This window comes from Crinia signifera, chromosome 6 (genome assembly GCF_055691185.1).
Source record: "Crinia signifera chromosome 6, ASM5569118v1, whole genome shotgun sequence".
NCBI classification, from domain to species: domain Eukaryota; kingdom Metazoa; phylum Chordata; class Amphibia; order Anura; family Myobatrachidae; genus Crinia; species Crinia signifera.
In genome coordinates this window covers 129,628,179-129,651,415 of record NC_139222.1, presented here as the reverse complement: position 1 = coordinate 129,651,415, position 23,237 = coordinate 129,628,179, and the positions used below count along the sequence as shown (strand labels likewise).

At 43.4% G+C, this 23,237-nt stretch overlaps 1 protein-coding gene across 1 annotated transcript in view; it reads left to right on the top strand.

Annotated features, from left to right (window-relative positions):
• Positions 1-180: 180 nt before the first annotated feature.
• CACNB1 (calcium voltage-gated channel auxiliary subunit beta 1) overlaps positions 181-23,237 on the top strand; it is a 120,169-nt gene continuing 97,112 nt past the window's right edge. The window contains exon 1 of the mRNA XM_083147173.1: positions 181-1,027. The gene's annotated coding sequence lies outside the window, so the exon portion shown is untranslated. The remainder of the gene's footprint in view (positions 1,028-23,237) is intronic.

Here is a 23,237-nt window from a genome sequence, read left to right as displayed (position 1 = left end):
TAGGATCAATTGTAAATTCAACATTTCTTCCAAAAGTATCCCCCCGCGCAGACAAAATGGTATGAACCGAGATGTGGGCATGCGCAGTGCGGGTTCTCTGGCGCAGCCACATGTGGGAGGGGGCGGGGGCAGAGAAGAGAGAGAACCATAAAATGGCGACAGGACAGTGACGTCAGTGGTGTCCGGGGCTATGAGAGGAGCTTATGTCAGCAATGAGGGTAGTGGTGAATTGAGCCTAAAATTAAAACTGTAATCATCATCGATTGTCCAATTCAATGCAATTCGATGGTGTGGATCGATTGATGGTTCGCCCACGGATGTTCACACCTGCTTTACCATTAGTAAGCTGCAGGGCAGGCCAATAATAGCCTTGGGACGGAGCTTTGCTGGAGTGTTTGGGGGGAAGCTAAGTATCTGTTCTCCCCCATTGGTGACATAAGAATCCTCAAAAGTAATAGTTCATCTATTATTTTGGCCCAATGGTGGTAGTTGACATCTCTGAATAGAGGTAGCCTCTCTTATAGCAATAGTGAGATCATGTGCTTGGAAATCTGGGATGTTGTTCAGTTTAATTTAAGGTGGATAATCACTGGGAGATTTTATTGCTCATTATGGCCCTTCTGAGCAATATAATTTAAAATATAGCCCAAACACATGTTGTCTGTGCATGAAGCATGCTCACTCAGTGTGGAAACCGTTGGTGTCACTGTACAATGTCGTTCAGTGTGTATGCACTGTATCCAGGCTTGCCCACCCTCCCGGAATGTCTGGGAGGCTCCCGAAAATTCCATAATTAGACGCTGTGACGGGTCCTCTCAACTGCACCCCACCCACCAACTAGTGGAACATTGCTGCTCGCAGGTGGGACAGCAGGACAATCCCAAAATATTGCTACTGTTCAGCAAAAATCAGCGCCTGTTGGGAGGATTGCAGATGTACAGCTTCTATATAAAGGGCTACCGCTGCAAACACACAGACACATGACAGAGTCCAGCAGCAGGACTTCCAGAAACCTGACTGCTCCTGCGTAAGTAGAGACCACAACGCTCAGATGGCTTTAGCCAGTAGAGGCCTATCATCGAGAGAGGGTTTCTGGGCAATGGCTGCTATGCAAGTGTGATCAGCAGACCGCTCAAGTCCAAGAGTCGTGGCACTGAAACGAGCACATCACAGGGATGGTCTCCTTTCAGAGCTCCTGATCCTGCATGTGTCATACATCTGCCCGGTATATGTGCAGCTTGTAATGCAATCTCGACCACTACCGCCGATCCAAGATCGCATTACAAATACAATCTACTATAATACAACGCTACTCCTAGCACAAATGCAGACAATGAAAGTGCTTAACATAAACATAATAACAAACTATATATGGGCAACTCCAACAAAAAGTGGACATGGGTCATGAAAAAAAAAAGTTGGGATATTCAAAATATGAATATCCCAGTGCATCCTTCATAGTCTATAGAATTTTTTAAAAAATCGGTTGGTAACTGATGCAGATTTAGTAAGCTTGGTGAAGTGATAAAGGGCCAGATTATCTATGCTTCAAAAGTGATAAAATGGAGAGTGATAAACAGCCAGCCAATCAGCTCTTACCTGCCATGTCACAGACTGTGTTTGAAAAATGTCAGACAGGATCTGATTGGCTGGCTGTTTATCACTCTCCATTTTATCACTTTTGAAGCTTAGAGAATTTGGCCCAAAGTGTCTGGTTTTTATCACCGGCCAATCAGCTCCTAACTGTGAAGTTACAGGCTTGGTTTGAAAAATTACAGGTAGGAGCTGATTGGCTGGTGATAAAAACCAGACACTTTATTACTTCACCGAGCTTAATAAATCTACCCCTGAGTCACATGACATGCTGCCATTTTGTCTTATTTCAGAAATGGTTACAGACACTGGTTGTTTTCTGAAAACAAGGGTAAGAAACTTGAATTATTGTAGTAATAACACAAGTTGAGGACATGTACGGTAAGAAACTATATGTTGATAATCAGTATTTCATGTGGTTTTATGTTAGTGAAAGAGTTACATGTGGCACATATTAAGTGTTACATCCATCATTTTTTTGGTATTTTTTTTCCATATTTTGTTTAAAAAGATGAGTAAATGCATGCTATTTACCAGATCTCTAATGGTTTATGAGAGGATTAAAAATTCCTTTGACATTTGTTCACAAATTATTACCTTGCAGTCCCGTACTGTAACATGCTTAAGGTAACGGATGTAACAGTTTATGTTTCATGTGTTACATTAACAACTTATGCCCGTTAGCTTGCTTATCCCAGATGGACAATATGCAAGTGAGAAATACAAAGAAGGAAACTATGACACCTGCAGAAAGAATGAGAAAATACAGAGCCAGACTGAACACAGAAAAGGCTGCAGAAATAAAGAAAAAAATGCGGAAGACGAGAAAAAAAGGAGGTCAGAGTGGACTCGTGCCAGAAGGCAAGCAGAAGCAGTCAAATCAAGAAACAGAGAGGGTTATTCAAGTTTGTTTGGTACTGCGTGCATTCGCACTCAGGACCGATGTTGCAGGTCTGCGCATGCGCAGACGGGTTTCTGCGCATGTGCAGACGTATGGTGCGTGCACCCATGGCAAACTTTCAGTTCGCTGGATGTACGCATCAATGATGGCATGTGGGGGGCGGAGAAGGGTGGGGGTGCCAGGCTGCCTCATTACCATATGAGAACGCCCAGCGTTCCATGGGCGTTCCCATTAGAACGCCCAGCGTTCTCATGGTAATGAGGCCGTGACGCAGGAACAGGGGGGCGGGTAGATGACATCACCGGATGTCACCTGGCCGCCCATATCCATGCCAGCATGCACGCATATGTAAGTAACTTAAAAGTCACTTATATATGCATGTACCTTCCACATCTTTCAATGGTCGCCGACCATCGAAAGATGTGGGAGGTTACCCGCAGGCATACGAATGAATGTTTATGCTAAACATCCATTCACAGCCTGTGCGGGCGAACCCACGCTGCGAGGGGGGGGGGGGCGTTCATTCGCCAGGCGGGATTTGGTGGATTTGCAAGGCTGCAAATTCGCAGCCTTGCGAATCAACCAGAATAACCCCCAGAATGACAGATATGTGAAAACGCAAAAGAGAAAGTGTTAATCAATAGGCATTAAGTGACAAGAGACCCTCAAAATCATTTGTGTCACCACAATCCTTCCATTATTAGCTGCTTAACAAAAACAGTAAAAGCCTAACAAACAGTACATGGATGGTCACCCTGCATGTGTCATAGCTTCCTTCTTTGTATTTCTCTCTTGCATATTAAAACCACATTAAATACTGATTATCAACATATCATTTCTGACAGTACATGTCCTCACTTGTGTTATATACTACAATAATCCAAGTTTCTTACCCTTGTTTTCAGAATAGATAATCAGTGGTCACAATCAGTGTCTGCCTGATAACATTACTGAAATAAGATAAAATGGCAGCATGTCATGTGACACACTGTTACCAACCAATTTTTTTTTAAATCACTATAGACTAGAACTATAGACTATGGGGGTATGCAATCCAGGATCACGGCGTACAATCCCTCCTGACAGACGTGATCCTGGCTCGTTTTCCATTTGCCCGACAGCAAATCGGCAGACGGGATTCAATGTCCCACCTGCCGATTGGCAAAAGGGAGTGTGGCCGCAAAAATGGCAGTGATGCCGATCTACGTTCGGAATTGCGACAATCCACGGCCGATATCGTCAGAACATACCCGACAGCTTTTAAAGTCAGGCTCATTCTGCCATGAACCCTCTTCAATGCTGTCGGTAAAGACAACATTGAATAGGGCCACTCCGCTAATTTCCCTGTCGGCAATAGCTGCCAACGATTGCATACCCCCCTATGACTGATGGACTGGGAAATTCATATTTTGAATAGCCCCAATTCTTTTTTTCCATGACCCATGTCCACTTTTTTTGTGGGACTGATATAAATGTGAATGGAGAGTTCTGGGTTCAGGTGATGCATCCAGCCAGAGGTGGGTGGTTATGACCAAAACAAGATGATGAGATACATAAACAATGAATTGATTTATAGCAGACAACAATGGTAAGGCTTATTCACACTTCATATTTTTATTCACCAGTGTTAGATACAATTGTGGTAAAATTAGCTTCTTTGTGTGCATTTATCAATTTGTAGCAATCTAGATGTTTACCACAAATATTGTATCTGAGAGTTACATCCTTTACCTTGGAATTGCCCATATATGGGCAATTCCAAGGTAACGGATGTAACTCTCAGATACAATATATATATATGGGCAATTCCAACGTAACGGATGTAAGTCTCAGATACAATATTTGTTTAATAATAATATATATATATTTGTATAATAATATATATATTATTTTCTTATACTAAAGCGATAAGAAAACACTGGCCTTTACTAGCAATTGATCCCGCCTTTAAATCAGTGAGCCATTCCCCACCATTAGTAGGAGCCAAGAGGGGTCAGAACCTCAAAGACATCCTGATGCGCCCAAACATGCAGCATTCTAATGACACAGGCATAGGGCTTCAGCGAAAAAAAGGCTGCTTTAGGTGCCTTAAATGTACTACCTGCAGGGCACTCATCACTGGAAGCACGTTTTGCCATCCGCATTCTGGTTTAAAGATACAAATTCAGCATCATCTTGTCTGTACTATGGACCATGTGGTATGCATCCTAAAGTGCCCATGTGGACTCATGTATGTGGCCAAGACCATACAGACTTTTAGGGCAAGATTGAACCAGCATCGGTCTTCTATCCCGTTGGCATATGCTACATCTGGAACAGACAAACCAGTTGTGGCCCATTTTCTCAGACTGAAGCATCAGGTATCAGCAATGTCCTACATGATAATTGACTGGGTACCCCCCTGGAGAGAGGAGGAGACCGTAGCCTCTTAAAAAAGAGGCAAAGTGGATTATGAGGTTGGACACAATTGCCCCGAAGGGCCTTAACGAGTCGAATATGCTTAGTGTATTCCTGTGAAATAATATTGATATGATGTATATTATCTATTGCGCCTGGTAGTATATCTGCACAATACGTTTTTCTTTATTTTTCTGTTTATATTTTGTATATACATTTTTTCTTTACCTTATTTAAGGTCACTTTTTTTTATAATCTTTTTCCTATATGGTCAGTTAAATTACCCAAATTCAGTGAAATTATGTGATTGATCCATAGATGGCGCTATAATTGATGGTATTCACTATTTAACCTTGAATTGTGCACATACCTATAATGCTAATGCAATCCCGGCATCTTAGTTGTATAACATCAAGCCTTTTGGTATATATACTTAGATATAATATCTAAAGTTGTTCGATTACTAATGAAAACACACAGTGATGCGCATGTGTAGATAGACTATCCTGTTCCTCTATACAATTGGTATGGAGAATACACGGACTATTTCCATGCTCTTGAGCGCATAATACTGTGCAGATTAGCAATGGGACGCATACCATTGCGCATGCGCGGGCACTGCCTATCGTGCAATGGAGCGCACATTGTCTTCCGGGCAGTGGAGCACACAGTAGTGCGCATGACAGGATGAGTGGATACTATTTTCCAGGTAAAGTCAGCGCACATTACTGCGCATGACAGAATTTGACACCTGCTGATTGGTCCGCGATAGTGGCGATTCCTCCCGGTATCTATGTTACTGTGAGGCGTGGAACGCACTCCCCTGCCCCCGTTCCTTATGTCAATTTAGGCATGGAACGCACTCTCGCTTATTGCATCTCATTAAGGTATGTGCTAGACTTAGCAAAATCCGGTGAGTGCCCCATCATTTTGTTTGTTTGGATACGAAAGAACCTGGACGTATGGGACTCTTTTTTGGCTTTTGGCACCCAGGTGGATGCAATTAGATTGGAGAGTGCTGTCCACTTGGATTGGATAATATATATATATATATATATATACAGCGACAATATGCCGGCACTCAGGTAAATAAGCCACCGGGTGGGTGCCTTCCCCTACAAATAATGCAGAGTCCATTGGTGGGGGGGGGGGGGGGGGGAGGGCGGCACTCCAAAGGAAATAATCACGCAATCAGGCAGTCATAAGTACAAGAAACGTGTATTCTAGCGCCAAGCTCTTTCAGGGAATCACCCCGTCCTCAGGGCATCAATACACAGGAGAGAAGCACCTCGTCACAGTACTCAGCCCCCTAAATACCCCATCTCTTACCTCAGGCGTCTCCCCCACGCCGGGCGTCACCGCCTCCATCCACGAGAGTCCCGGGGCACCCACTTCCGGGTTGCGCAGAAAGTCTCACCGGAAACGCGTCATCTGCGTTCCAGCAGAGGCTTCCTTGCAGTTCACCCGATCTGTTAGCCCCGTTCAGGCTGCCGTAGAGATACAGCGACCCCCTCAGGTCAGGCGGAGTCCAGCCTGGTCAAGAGAAGAATAATACATATAAATATACATGCAAAAACTACGGACCTTCACACAACTGTCCATAGTGTTGCAACACATTACATATATATCAGAGATCACTAGAAATACATCATATTGAAAAGAAAGTGAAAAAAATAACAGAAGACACAAATACATAACCCAAACAAACTGAACAAATGAAAAATAAATACATAACACAAATAAAACGACATATTAACTTATAGCAGCCATGTATTAACATGTTTAAGGACAGCATTATATTATGGGCTACCAACTGGGTGTCTACACAAGAGTAAATTACACACCCCAATGTGCAGGTGTGGAGGTTTATAACCAGAACAGAAATCTCAAAGTAAACTATTCCAGTTTATTTTTTCGTTTAAACCGCCTGGGCTAGTAGTCCCAAGGCGAATGATCCATTGCGATTCCTTCAGAAGTAGAGCCTTAGCTCTATCTCCACCGCGAAGTGATGTGGGGATATGATCTATGATAAAGTATCTCAGACTCCAGGGGGTGACCCGCCTCCCTGAAGTGCCTGGCTACAGGTTGGTCCAACTCCCTGCCTTGTAGGGCCAGGGAGATTGAAGACCTGTGTCCAGCCATCCTTTGTTTAAATTTGCAAGTAGTTTGGCCAACATACAGTAAGCCACACGGGCATTTAACAATGTACACCACATGCGTGGTGTCACATGTGAGGACAAACCTAATACTGTAGATTTTATCCACATGGGGATGTTTAAACGTTTTACAGGGGATGATAAATTTGCAGGTGATACAGTTGAAACAACACCCCATCGGCTTCTTGTATACATTGGGGTGCGTGGTTTTCCCCATCCCTGTAATGTCTGATTTGACCAGCCGGTCTCTCAGATTCCTACCTCTGGTGAACGCTAGGATAGGACGTTTTTCTTTAAATACTGGTAAGTCCGTGCTAACAATAGGCCACAAGGCCTTGCTGGCTCTGCTTAGGATGGGATGCACTGTTGAAAATTCAGTAACAAATGGAATAATCTTATCGTTATCCCTTTTTGATGGAGCCAAGAGTTCCACTCTGTTCCTCCGCAGAACTTTCCGCTTGGCCTCTAGGTGGGTGTCTCTGTTATATCCACGTGTATGGAATTTATCCACCACCACATCCAAACTAGGAGAGAGCTCTTCCCTGTCGCTGGTGATCCGTGCCACCCGGACCATCTGCGACAAAGGCAACCCCTTTTTTAAGGTTGGCGGATGGAAGCTAGATGACCGCAATAAGGTGTTGCGGTCTGTAGGCTTGTTGTATACTTTAGTGTGGATTTTTCCCTCTCTCACCTGTACCTCAACATCTAAAAAATGGAGACACCTCTGATCAAATTCATAGGTAAACTTGATGAATGGACTGCTTTCGTTGACCCTGTTCATCATATTCACAAAACGCTCCTCACCACCCGTCCACATCAGGAACACATCATCGATGTATCGAGTATACATCAGCAAGTGCCCCCTGGTGGACGGGTCGGAGAGGAATAACTCAAATTCAATAAGGAACATAAAGATGTTAGCATAGGAGGGTGCCACGGAAGAACCCATGGCACACCCCCTATGCTGGGCATAGAAATTCCCATCGAATAAAAAATAATTGCGTCTCAAAGTGAGCTCCAGGAGACACAAGAACAGTTCATGATCGAACTTAGCACTGTCCAAATTCTCCACCAAAAATTTCTTCATTGCAAGGAGGTCTCCCTCGTGGGGGATAGAGGTGTAGAGGCTACACACGTCGAGGCTGCAGAGTAGAGTTCCTGAAGGAATGGAATCAAATGCTTGTAATTTAACCAGGAAAGAAGTTGTGTCTTTGAGAAAGGTAGGTTGTTGAGGCAGTAAAGGCTGCAGAATGCTGTCCAGGAGTTGCGAGGTTGGCTTAAGTAAAGAATCTCTTGCCGACACTATCGGCCTCCCTGGGGGTCTAGTGGAGTTCTTATGTAATTTTGGCAAGGTATACAGGACAGGGGTTCTTGGATGTTGTACACGGATTGCTTTCCAAACTTTAGTGGGTAATTTCCCTTCTTTATGTGCTTTATCAAATACTTCAAAGAGTTCCCTCTGGTATTGGGCAGTTGGATCACGTGTCAGTTTCGTGTATACCTCCTTGTCCTGTAATTGGCGTATGATTTCAGCCCGATAGTCCTCGATCTTCTGGATAACAATCGCCCCGCCCTTATCTGCGGGGCGTATAATGATGGATTGGTCCGTTTCTAATGCTTGGAGAGCCAGGGTTTCTTTTTTGGTCAGAATGGGACGAATTTTGCAAGGTGTACATTGTTAAATGCCCGTGTGGCTTACTGTATGTTGGCCAAACTACTTGCAAATTTAGAAAAAAAAAGGAGTTGGTGTGAAAATAATAGTGCTCAATAATTAACCACAGTGTAAATAATAAAAAATGGATATCACCAAATTTTAGGCACTTTTTGTTCCAGCAGATGAACCTGCAAATACACAACTCCCCTTCCTCACACAGTGATGTGTGTAAGGGGAGATAAAGGGATACAAAGATAGTGCAAATTATCCTTTTTAAAAGAGATTTAATAAGACAGATCCACACTTACAATATGTAGACTGTTATAAAAGCATGGTAGTTATCCACAATGGCAAAAACAGCAAGGTCCAGATGGAAGTGATCGGATCCTGAAGGTGAGTCCTAGATACCCGTCCGGAACAGGGAGCCAGAAGCACCAAGGGGACACCGCAACGAACCGACAGCTGTTCTTCTCCAAGGGAAACGTCCACGATGATACACTCAACGCGTTTCGATTGTCCTTCGTCAGGAGTCACACTCCTGACGAAGGACAATCGAAACGCGTTGAGTGTATCATCGTGGACGTTTCCCTTGGAGAAGAACAGCTGTCGGTTCGTTGCGGTGTCCCCTTGGTGCTTCTGGCTCCCTGTTCCGGACGGGTATCTAGGACTCACCTTCAGGATCCGCTCACTTCCATCTGGACCTTGCTGTTTTTGCCATTGTGGATAACTACCATGCTTTTATAACAGTCTACATATGTTAAGTGTGGATCTGTCTTATTAAATCTCTTTTAAAAAGGATAATTTGCACTATCTTTGTATCCCTTTATCTCCCCTTACACACATCACTGTGTGAGGAAGGGGAGTTGTGTATTTGCAGGTTCATCTGCTGGAACAAAAAGTGCCTAAAATTTGGTGATATCCATTTTTTATTATTTACACTGTGGTTAATTATTGAGCGCTATTATTTTCACACCAACTCCTTTTTTTGTCTATCTGTAACTCTGGTATTTGTGGATATATACCTTCTGGTGTTGATAATATAAGCTGCACGTTTTTTTTAATCGCGCACTGATACTTGGAAACTATCCCTTTGCTACTTGCAAATTTAAACAAAGGATGGCTGGACACAGGTCTTCAATCTCCCTGGCCCTACAAGGCAGGGAGTTGGACCAACCTGTAGCCAGGCACTTCAGGGAGGCGGGTCACCCCCTGGAGTCTGTGAGATACTTTATCATAGATCATATCCCCACATCACTTCGCGGTGGAGATAGAGCTAAGGCTCTACTTCTGAAGGAATCGCAATGGATCATTCGCCTTGGGACTACTAGCCCAGGCGGTTTAAATGAAAAAATAAACTGGAATAGTTTACTTTGAGATTTCTGTTCTGGTTATAAACCTCCACACCTGCACATTGTGGTGTGTCATTTACTCTTGTGTAGACACCCAGTTGGTAGCCCATAATATAATGCTGTCCTTAAACATGTTAATACATGGCTGCTATAAGTTAATATGTCGTTTTATTTGTGTTATGTATTTATTTTTTATTTTTTTTCAGTTTGTTTGGGTTATGTATTTGTGTCTTCTGTTATTTTTTTCACTTTGTTTTCAATATGATGTATTTCTAGTGATCTCTGATATATATGTAATGTGTTGCAACACTATGGACAGTTGTGTGAAGGTCCGTAGTTTTTGCATGTATATTTATATGTATTATTCTTCTCTTGACCAGGCTGGACTCCGCCTGACCTGAGGGGGTCCCTGTAACTCTACGGCAGTCTGAACGGGGCTAACAGATCGGGTGAACCGCAAGGAAGCCTCTGCTGGAACGCAGATGACGCGTTTCCGGTGAGACTTTCTGCGCAACCCGGAAGTGGGTGCCCCGGGACTCACGTGGATGGAGGCGGTGACGCCCGGCGTGGGGGAGACGCCTGAGGTAAGAGATGGGGTATTTAGGGGGGTGAGTACTGTGACGAGGTGCTTCTCTCCTGTGTATTGATGCCCTGAGGACGGGGTGATTCCCCGAAAGCGCTTGGCGCTAGAATACACGTTTCTTCTACTTATGACTGCCTGATTGCGTGATTATTTCCTTTGGAGTGCCGCCCCCCCCCCCCCCCCCCACTGGACTATATATATATATATATATATATATATATATACTTGGATAGAGGATGCGGCACACCATTCACGTATAAACGATTCCTTTAATACGACAACGTTTCAATGCCTAGTATGGCATTTTCATCAGGCTTAAAACAGACATATACAAACACCTTACCTATATAAGATCAAGCTGGCGCTTTGCCGCGCGCGGGACCACGCACCCGTCCGGCAGCGCTGGTCACGTGACGTCATCATCCCGAGACTCGTCCCAGACCCAGTGACGATGCGTCACGTGGCCGTATCTAGGCAACCAGGGTAATCAAAAGAAACAAACAGTGAGACATACGTTTAAAAACGAATAGATACATGTGTAAGCAGCATATTGCAAATACTTTAGATGTTACGCTATCAATAGCAGTGTAAATCACCATAAATGATTGCTATGAACAATAGTTAAGCAAAACGGCATGGCACGCCTGCTGATTGCGGTGATCAAAGACAGACTCCTTAGTGATTGCTCGTTACCATCCGATGTATCGTTAATATCATCGTGCAATCGTACAACAAACATCAGGTTGCCATGTACAATAGTTACATACATATAGATTATAGCTGGCATAGGCTGAGAAAATGTAAATTATCAAACGATATGGATATGAGAAGCTTAGGGGAGAAGAGCAAAAAGACATATAACATATGAAAACTAAAAAGTAGAAAAAAATAAAAAATATATATATGAGAAATATATGTAACAAATCTATACACAAGAATTGAGAAGAATAGAAAAAGAATTAAGCCAAGAGGCAGAAAAAAACTTGCAAAAAGAAACAACATATACTAAACAAAAAATGTATAAGTATATAGTCCACTTAGAGGATACTGTGAGGAATATTCATAATGAAAGAACACTGATGCCAGTGTGATCATTAAGACCCTTAGGCACCGCCGTTTCAAGTCTAAGGATCCAACGGGCCTCACATTTAAGTAATGATAACCCCCTATTACCTCCTCTGATAGAGGCCGGAATATGGTCTATCATACGGTATTTGAGTTGTGCCATAGAATGACCAGCCTGAGCCCAATGTCGAGCTACAGGCTGCTCACTCGAGCCTTTTGAAATAGCTGACTTAATTGCTGACCTGTGGGCTGCCATACGTTCCTTAAAGGCGCGCTCTGTTTTACCTATGTATGACAGCCCACAGGGACAGACAATCTGATAGACCACATACATACTATTACAAGTTAGGGTGTGATTAATGGTCATAGTTTTACCAGATTGGGGGTGTGGGAATGTAGATCCACCAATCAAAAAGCGGCATGTGGTGCAGGTGCACCTAATGTTACCCTTAGGCATCTGTTTTTTGGGGGGATTTATGCATACTTTAGTTTTCACTAATACATCCCTAAGGTTGGGTGGTCTTTTGTAGCAAGATAGTAGGTCTGTTTTCTGGAGACCCAGGTCTGGGTCTGTCTTAACCATGGGCCAAAGACGTTTGGAGATAGAGTTAACAACTCTACTCCCAGTGTTAAATGACGTGACCCATGGCATACGGGTCACTTCCGAAACATTAGTTTTTTTAGGGGTCAACAGATCATCTCGATTAAGGCTCATAACTTTAAATTTGGCTGACTCTAAGACAGACGTGGGGTAACCTCTTTGTCGGAATTTTTCCAGCATTGTCTCCATTTGGGCTTCTGCTTGTAACGGATTGGAGTTAATGCACTTTGTACGCAATAATTGCGAAAAAGGCAATCCTCTTACCGATGCCCTGGGATGGCAACTGGTGTAGTTGAGTGTGTTGTTTCTGTCAGTATCCTTGGTATACAGACTTGTTACCAATTTGCCCGATTCCCTACGTATTTCTACATCCAAGAACTTCACACAATCGTGGCTATGAGAGTAAGTGAATTTAACTGGACTCCCCGTGGAGTTATGTTTTTCAATGTGATTCACCAAATCAATAGCCGGGCCCTTCCAAAATATAAGCAGATCATCAATGTAGCGGGTGTAGAAAAAAATCCGCCCCGCCACATGATGATCTGTAAAAAACACGTCCTCCTCCACCTTAAACATAAAAATGTTAGCATATGAGGGGGCTACCGCCGCCCCCATAGCACAACCTGTGAGCTGAAGGTAAAACATATCATTATAAATGAAAAAATTTTTTGTAAGTATTAATTCAAGTAATTGCAGAATAACTTCTACATGTGGACCCCGATATTCAGGGTGATCTGTAATGTAACCTCTTACAGCAGCCAAACCCATATCATGGGGAATGACTGTGTAGAGGCTACACACATCTACCGTGAACATACATCCATCATCCTCCAGCTGAGGCATAGATTGAAGTTTACATAGTAGGGAGGTAGTGTCGAGAAGGTATTTAGGATGTGACCTAATACATGGCTGTAATACACTATCCACAAGAATTGACGCAGGTTGAAATAATGAGTCCCTGGCGGAAATAATGGGGCGACCCGGAGGGTCCGCCAGGGACTTATGTATCTTGGGGATAGTGTACAAAAGAGGGACCAAAGGATATGCTGGTAATAGGGCCTCCTTTATTTGTAAAGTTATCAATTGTAAGTCCACAGCCTTCTGTAGCACAACTTCCAGTTCTTTCTTGAACAAAGAGGAAGGGTCCTGCGGTAATTTGCGGTAGGTGGAAGTATCATTGAGGTGTGCCATCACTTGGGTATGATATTTATCGAGATCTTGTAGAACCAAGGCCCCACCCTTGTCCGCCGGTCTAATAATCAACTGATCGTTGCTTGCCAGAGCATCCAAGGCCAGCCGCTCTGGTTTGGTGAGATTGTCCCGGGTTCTGGGCATTTTGGGGATCTCAGATGCCACACCTTCATTCAGCATACGTATGTATGTTTTGATGGTCGGGTTAAAAGATTGGGGATCGAATTGGGACCTAGGCAAGATCTTTTTGAGTTGAGGTGGAATTTCATTCCAGCCAGGTGGTGTAATCTTGGTCCCAATCGAATCATCACGAGGTTTAGAGAAGAAGTCCTTTAATCGCAATTGGCGGGCCAGACGATGTTGTTCAACATGCCAATTATTGGCATTAAAGGAAACTGAAGGAGTAAATGAAAGGCCTTTGGCCAGAACTTTAGATTCGTCAGGGGTTAGTGGGTATGAAGATAGGTTCACCACTAGGCTTTGGGCTTGGGTGCCGGTGGTTTTCTTCCGGTAACCCTGCTTCCTCTTCTTACCGCCTTGGCGGGTATAGGGGCGCCACCGCCTTGTGGGCTGCGCCTGTTGCGTACCCCTAAAGGGTGGGCATTACGCTGGCTTGAGGAATGTGCAGGCTGACTTTCGCCCTCGCTATTTGAAGAATTAAAGTCAGTGGATGACCCATAATTGCGCTCCTGACCCTTGTTATACCTTCTAAAAAACGGTTTTTTATAGCCACCCATAGGCTGGGGTGTTGTCCATTGATAGATGAGGTTTAGCTGGTAGTCATTTTCAACTTTAGATTTTTTGTCTCGTTTAAACTTAATCAGATTGCGTTTATATGCTTGTAATTGCTCATTAAGTTTGGAGAACCAATCAGTGGCGGTGTCCTCACTTAGGCCCTTATTCTGGTTCGTGCGGTACGGCCCGCGTGCGGCCGTACCGCCGATGTTTTCCGTCTGCACATGCGCAGAGGTCAATCTGCGCATGTGCAGGCGAATTCGCCGCACATAACGTTTGTACGCCGCAAAGGGGGCGTATAGGGGCGTGAGGGGCTTCATGCCCTCATTTCCCTATGTATACGCCCCGCGTTTCATGGGCGTTCCCATGCAAACGCGGGGCGTACGCATGGTAATGAGGCCATGACGCAACTCATGGGGGCGGAAAGCTGACGTCGCCGGATGTCAGCTTTCAGCCCCCATACAAGCTACCACACGGACGATTGTCCGTGTGGTCTCAGCTTGCGGGAGCTGCCGCGGCGTGCGGACCTGCCTTCGATGGTCGACGACCATCGAATGCAGGGGGCAGCTCCCACCATGGTGGAGGCGTACGCCTCCACCATTTTCATGCGGATCGGCAGCCGTCCGTGTACGGACGGCCGTGCCGATCCGTCTTGTAGGCGGGGATTCGTCTGGTGCGGTCGGAGCCGCATATGCGGCTCGACCGCACCAACCAGAATAAGGGCCACAGTGTGGTTTTGTGGGACGCCTCAAATTCAGTGATTTTGTCTTTTGCCGCTTTAACCTCTTGGGTGGAATACTCTATAATTAATAACATTAGGTCAAATGAGCATTTATTAACTATTGATACCCACTTCCTACAGAAAGTGGGGTCATGACGGCCAATGGTTGGGCCGTTTTTCATACGTAGCCCCCTTGGGATCATTCTGGCTCTGTGGTACTCGCTTAACGATAATCCGTGATAGTAGTAGTCTATTTCACGTTTTTTAAGTTTGAGCAGATCGCGGAATAATTCCTCACAAGGAGCCGCTTCTGCCATATCCTCCAAAACGCTGCTATACAGGATTCCATCTGCGTCCTTATCAGTATAAGTAGTTGTTTCCCCAATGGGATATGCCGTCTGTGAACAACCCGCCCCAGGCTCCATGGGGTTCATGTTGTTATATAATGTGCAGTAGCTGCTCAACAATTAGCCAGGTGTAGCCTGTAAACACAGGTAACTCGACTGGCAGATAGATGGTTAAAAAAAATGTATAAAAATACACTGGGTGCTCCGCTCGCACAGGGCAACACAATTTCAGCTGATGCAAATAGGGTTAAATACCGGGGGTGCCACGACTGGGAGATAGACAATGTCCAAAAACTCCAATACAGCGATCCAGGGTGTCTGGCACAGCCTCCTACGTGAAATGCTGCATGGGTGCCAGCATAAAAGATTAGGTATACTTGGATAGAGGATGCGGCACACCATTCACGTATAAACGATTCCTTTAATACGACAACGTTTCAATGCCTAGTATGGCATTTTCATCAGGCTTAAAACAGACATATACAAACACCTTACCTATATAAGATCAAGCTGGCGCTTTGCCGCGCGCGGGACCACGCACCCGTCCGGCAGCGCTGGTCACGTGACGTCATCATCCCGAGACTCGTCCCAGACCCAGTGACGATGCGTCACGTGGCCGTATCTAGGCAACCAGGGTAATCAAAAGAAACAAACAGTGAGACATACGTTTAAAAACGAATAGATACATGTGTAAGCAGCATATTGCAAATACTTTAGATGTTACGCTATCAATAGCAGTGTAAATCACCATAAATGATTGCTATGAACAATAGTTAAGCAAAACGGCATGGCACGCCTGCTGATTGCGGTGATCAAAGACAGACTCCTTAGTGATTGCTCGTTACCATCCGATGTATCGTTAATATCATCGTGCAATCGTACAACAAACATCAGGTTGCCATGTACAATAGTTACATACATATAGATTATAGCTGGCATAGGCTGAGAAAATGTAAATTATCAAACGATATGGATATGAGAAGCTTAGGGGAGAAGAGCAAAAAGACATATAACATATGAAAACTAAAAAGTAGAAAAAAAATAAAAATATATATATGAGAAATATATGTAACAAATCTATACACAAGAATTGAGAAGAATAGAAAAAGAATTAAGCCAAGAGGCAGAAAAAAACTTGCAAAAAGAAACAACATATACTAAACAAAAAATGTATAAGTATATAGTCCACTTAGAGGATACTGTGAGGAATATTCATAATGAAAGAACACTGATGCCAGTGTGATCATTAAGACCCTTAGGCACCGCCGTTTCAAGTCTAAGGATCCAACGGGCCTCACATTTAAGTAATGATAACCCCCTATTACCTCCTCTGATAGAGGCCGGAATATGGTCTATCATACGGTATTTGAGTTGTGCCATAGAATGACCAGCCTGAGCCCAATGTCGAGCTACAGGCTGCTCACTCGAGCCTTTTGAAATAGCTGACTTAATTGCTGACCTGTGGGCTGCCATACGTTCCTTAAAGGCGCGCTCTGTTTTACCTATGTATGACAGCCCACAGGGACAGACAATCTGATAGACCACATACATACTATTACAAGTTAGGGTGTGATTAATGGTCATAGTTTTACCAGATTGGGGGTGTGGGAATGTAGATCCACCAATCAAAAAGCGGCATGTGGTGCAGGTGCACCTAATGTTACCCTTAGGCATCTGTTTTTTGGGGGGATTTATGCATACTTTAGTTTTCACTAATACATCCCTAAGGTTGGGTGGTCTTTTGTAGCAAGATAGTAGGTCTGTTTTCTGGAGACCCAGGTCTGGGTCTGTCTTAACCATGGGCCAAAGACGTTTGGAGATAGAGTTAACAACTTTACTCCCAGAGGAGGTAATAGGGGGTTATCATTACTTAAATGTGAGGCCCGTTGGATCCTTAGACTTGAAACGGCGGTGCCTAAGGGTCTTAATGATCACACTGGCATCAGTGTTCTTTCATTATGAATATTCCTCACAGTATCCTCTAAGTGGACTATATACTTATACATTTTTTGTTTAGTATATGTTGTTTCTTTTTGCAAGTTTTTTTCTGCCTCTTGGCTTAATTCTTTTTCTATTCTTCTCAATTCTTGTGTATAGATTTGTTACATATATTTCTCATATATATATTTTTTATTTTTTTCTACTTTTTAGTTTTCATATGTTATATGTCTTTTTGCTCTTCTCCCCTAAGCTTCTCATATCCATATCGTTTGATAATTTACATTTTCTCAGCCTATGCCAGCTATAATCTATATGTATGTAACTATTGTACATGGCAACCTGATGTTTGTTGTACGATTGCACGATGATATTAACGATACATCGGATGGTAACGAGCAATCACTAAGGAGTCTGTCTTTGATCACCGCAATCAGCAGGCGTGCCATGCCGTTTTGCTTAACTATTGTTCATAGCAATCATTTATGGTGATTTACACTGCTATTGATAGCGTAACATCTAAAGTATTTGCAATATGCTGCTTACACATGTATCTATTCGTTTTTAAACGTATGTCTCACTGTTTGTTTCTTTTGATTACCCTGGTTGCCTAGATACGGCCACGTGACGCATCGTCACTGGGTCTGGGACGAGTCTCGGGATGATGACGTCACGTGACCAGCGCTGCCGGACGGGTGCGTGGTCCCGCGCGCGGCAAAGCGCCAGCTTGATCTTATATAGGTAAGGTGTTTGTATATGTCTGTTTTAAGCCTGATGAAAATGCCATACTAGGCATTGAAACGTTGTCGTATTAAAGGAATCGTTTATACGTGAATGGTGTGCCGCATCCTCTATCCAAGTATACCTAATCTTTTATGCTGGCACCCATGCAGCATTTCACGTAGGAGGCTGTGCCAGACACCCTGGATCGCTATATATATATATATATATATATATATATATATATATATATATATATATATATATACACAATATATATTTTAAAAAAAAGGGTCCAGCATGCCCGGCAGTAGGCAGGGAAGGGGGGGGGGGGGGGGGCTAGCACGCCTGGTACCTCCCCCATATGCTGAAACAAGATGGGATCATTGTCTGCAGGCCTCGTTACATACCAATGAGTAGTCAATTGTTGTGCTTGTGAGGGAAGCACAATTATCTAGGTTTTCCAAGTCTCTATCCATCCGCAATGTGAAAAATAACTTTTCCATAAATAAAGAAAAAGGGGGTGAAACAGACTGTATCCAGACCTGTCAAATATTTTTTTCGGGGCTGAACTTAAAGGTATTAACAGTTTCTGACATCCTCGCAATACACTTTGACTCTGCTGCAAAATTACCAAAATGGCACATGCAGAATTAAAAGGCAAATAGTTAAACAGATGGTCCAGAATAACTGCGAACTCATGAGCCAAAATAAACTTCCATAAGCAGTGGTATAGGTAAGCAGTGTTCCCCTGATATGGAGGGCATATATGTGAACATGAGGACCACATTAAAAAGCCACGGTGTGGGTTAATATGAGTTCTATAATATATGCTACCAGGAATTATGGGACGAGTCAAATAGGTTTTTGAATAAAATGTTAAAAGTGAGATCCGTAAAGTGTTGTAGTCACTGGGGAAGACTAAACTGAAGTATAAGGTAGTCTAGTTTACTATGCAAAAAAAGTATAGTGTTTAGAAATTGCCTTATATACTGATGGAGGAGAAGACAAAAGAGTATCTCAGGTACTGTCCCCTGACATTTCTAATAATTTGGACCACATAATGCTGAACATGATAATAAGCAAAAGGATAAAAAATAAATATTTCTCAGCTGCCTGATAAACTGTTAGCTTTTATCCACTAATACACTATATAATTTATGCCTCTAGCTGACCACAAGAGAATGGGATTTGCTGCTAGTCCTCTTTGGAAATCTCTGTTATATAACAATGGAAGAATAAGGTTTTTATGGGAATTTAGGCTGTTTATATTGGATGCAGTTAAATTGGTGACTGAGATCCCGCTGACCAGGATCCCATCAATGGAAACCCGACACCATCCAGAATTCCCATACCAGAATCTTGACCAGGGTCAGGACAACGGCACCGGAATCCTGACAGAGGAGATCCTGATCGTCAGCCCGCCGTGTGAGGTGAGTATGTAGCCGGGGTTTAGGGTTGGGCTGCGAGAGGGGGGAGTATGGTTAGGTTGTGGGGAGGGAAGGTTAGAGTGAGGTAGCGGGGAGGTGAGGTTAGAGTTAGGCACCACCTCGGTAGGGTATTGGTTAGGCAACAAGGGGGGGTGGGGTGTTAGGGTTAGGCACTAAGGGGGAGGATAGGGTTAAGGGGTGGGGGAGGGGGGATCTTTCCTTCAGAGCCCCAGTCAGCGTTGCCAGCATTTGGGATACCGTTGTCAGGATATTGACTGCTGGCATCCTGTAGAGTAATCAACCTGTTTATATATGCCAAAGTATACGAATGTTCCAGTGTAGGGGATTCTCCTGCAAACCCAAAGGTATTTCTGATCATGAAGATGAAGAAAGGAGACTAAATTGTAATTGGGTAAAAAAGTATCCTCTAATAAAGAATTAATATAAATACATGTGCCATGTCAAAAAGCACGAAGATGTTGCAGAAGTGTTGCAAGGTTATAATGTGTAAGGTTAGAAGATTAATTCCACCAGAGTATTTGGTCTGCTGGAGTTGAATGAAGCCTATTTTGTGATGCTTGTGGTTCCAAAGTAACGTAACAAATCCTGAATTACATTTTTTAGTGTCTTCCATCCTTAAGTAATAAAGGTAATGGGGGTTATTCAGACCTGATAGCAGCCCTGCGATTTCACAAGGCGGACAATTATTGATCGACTGTGCATGCTTATGGATCGCATATGTAGTGCGCACAAGTGAGGCCATTCAACAAAAAAAATCCAACATATTTTCTGATCGGAAGCCGTGTAACAATGTGCCCCGATGCTGGGACAGCTCCCCTGCTCCCAGCATCGGAACAGCAGGCACAGGGAGAGATTGTGCTGTGTCCTGCACAGGACACAGCTTTCCTCAGTGCAGGGATCAGCTGTCTGATCTGGGAGGCCTAAACAATCATACACATAGCTGAGGCTTAATTTTTTTTTTCTATGTTGTGCAAAACATATAATGGTAAATATACTATAGCGGTATGAACCCAAGCCGGAAGCCACATCAACAAGATGTATTAACATCTTGTCTTCCAGGGGGGGTTTATGTGTAAAAATTTCCCCCTCCGGCAATGTCTATCAATGCTCACAGCACATCAACCTATTGCTTATGTGCTCTGTGTCTCCACCCCCACCGACTTCAGCACGAATGCATAGGATCTTGCCACTATCGGGAGATCTCCTTTGCGCCACCTAATGCTAGAGCATCTGTCAATGGGACATTTGTCTAAATTGATAGGTGTCAGAACAGTCAGTGCTACTTACTATTCATACCTTACCCCTGCTTAAAGATAGCGCACTTCTCCCTCACGCAATATCAGCACTCATTCCGCTTCTCCCCCATAAGGACATTTAATACATTTACCCCATAATCCCATATCAATAGATTATGCAAATCATATTCTCAAAAATCACATGATCATGGATAGTACTCAATCCTGGATTGCAATGCTAAATAATTTGGTGCACATTGGATTTTCTACAAACACCCCAGAGCAGCTCTACCTTCAGATTTCACTTAGGCCCTGCTTAAAATACCACAATTTAAAGAGCAGATGACCTCCCAGATCCCAAAATAAATTGAATCTAGTCCCGGACATCAGCCCACGATGAATTGGAAGACACATAAATCTGTCATCTGTTGGGCTATTATCAGATATATTACCAATCGGGAAAAAAAACAACAGCAAACAGAACAGATACATGTGATTATTATTACCAGATTACATTATGCTGAGTAATGCCACAAAACCCCCACCTAATATCAATTTACAGACATTTATAGCATTATTTATATATCTATGGCCTTTTTTTAACTCAAATTCAGGAGACTCTAGCAATCAGACATTCACAGAAACCATGAAAAATGGTGGCATTTACATGGACAGATTTAACATAGTCAGAGGAGCACAACAGCCTTATTAAAACTTACAGTGTGGAGACAGATATGTATTATGAACAACATTTTTAAATAATTCTGTGTACATTTAGAAGGCAACAAGATCGATTAAAATGTTAAGTATATATTTAAGGGAAAAGGTAGATAAATATGGCAAGCACTGGGCTACTCTTCTCTGAGACAGAGATAATGAGTGGCGATAGCTCTAACACAGGTGCCGCTGTGATTCCATTTTTGATCACTGTTAGTGCCACACATCCATTTGGATTACATTACATTGTTAGATTACATTGTAAAGGCACCAGGCAAGTAATTGTGGTACTGTGAGTGCAAGATCCTCTATTGTGTTATGTATTTAGAGATATTTTTTTCTAGTCAGAGAAATAGAAGAGGGGTACCTTGTTCAAACGGCTTGTACACATTTATTTGTTTAGTAGTTGGCTCCATTCTTAGAGGGCATATGCTCTGGGCGATTTTAGCCCAAATTCAAAACAATCTGTCAAGATAGTTTAGAAATTAAGCCCGTATCGCTCCATGTGAATACCGACGAACGAAGTCGCTGTGCGATCTCACGCATCACTTTTGCATGACTGGATCTTAACCACATCCCGTCAAGATCTAGTCCGATCACGGCTAAGAAACTGAGGGGCCGATTCAGACCTGCTCGCACAGGTCTGAATTCGGCCCCTCTCGATGGTGGGGGACTACGCATGCGCATTGTCTCTAATGCGCATATGAAGGCATCGGCTGTGAGCGCTTCAGGCAAATGACCGATGCAGTTTCATGGGCGTGCCCACAAAAATGATGGGTGCAGACATAAAAATGCTGGGTAGGCCCCAGCGAACGCAGGTGTTCCCATGGCTGCTCAGGGTGGGCACATGACGTCGACGCCCGCGTCCATGCAAGCAGTCGCCAAGTGACTCCTGGATCACAGGGCGGCTAGTAGCGCCAGCCAGAGGAGGAGAAATGGTTCTTGTGTAGTTTCACGGTGGCACTTCCCAGCAGATCGTATGCAAAGGGAATGTGATATTTGCATGTGATTTAAATATGATTTGCATATGTTGCGATCCGCAGGGAAACTACACAAGTAGCGGAGAAATTCTTTGTCCAGGCGCTAGCGAATGGATGTATACCCATACACATCAGCATGCTTTCGTTGAGGCGGCGATAACCTGCTCACTGGGCTCTGAACACAGAGCCCAACGAGCAGGACTGAATCGGGCCCTGAATTAGCACAGATAGCTCAGCACACATCACTGGTGCATAGCATGTTTGTCAGCAATGAGTGCTGAGCGATCTGTGCTAAACTAAATTGCTTAGCACAGGGCTGAAGTTGGCCCGTGTGTACGAACCTTTAGAACCTGGAAGTGGTAGGAGACCCAGAGGGTAATGTACTGTGCTTAATGTTTGCTCAGTTCAATATGTCTTTAGTTACACCTATGAAATGTAGAGATGTCAGGAATTGGAGATTATGATAAAGAGCACTTCACCTAGGGCCCAGAAATGTTCTCATTCTGACTGACTTGTTTTGACAGCAGAGCTCTTACTGAAATTTATATGCAATCTTATTCTTGTCCTGAGGAGTCATTAATATTTTCTTACTGAATATCTGGTGAGACTGATATAAACATTGATCCAAAGCCTGAAACCTGAATAATCTTCAATTTCCACTTATTAGTGAGTTTCGAGAACAGGTCTCAAAACCAATGTGCCAGGCTAATTTATAATTGGCTAATGGAATTGTTATTTTTTATGGTTATTGGGTGGTTTCGTGTTGAAATAAATCAGTTAAAGCTCATGTACTGCAGTTGGTGCAATGTTTAGATAAAGTCTAACCTGCATATAGATTTGGACTTTACTTATTGTTAATTAATATCTGGCAGCCACAGGTTAATTGCTTAATCTGTTTAGACT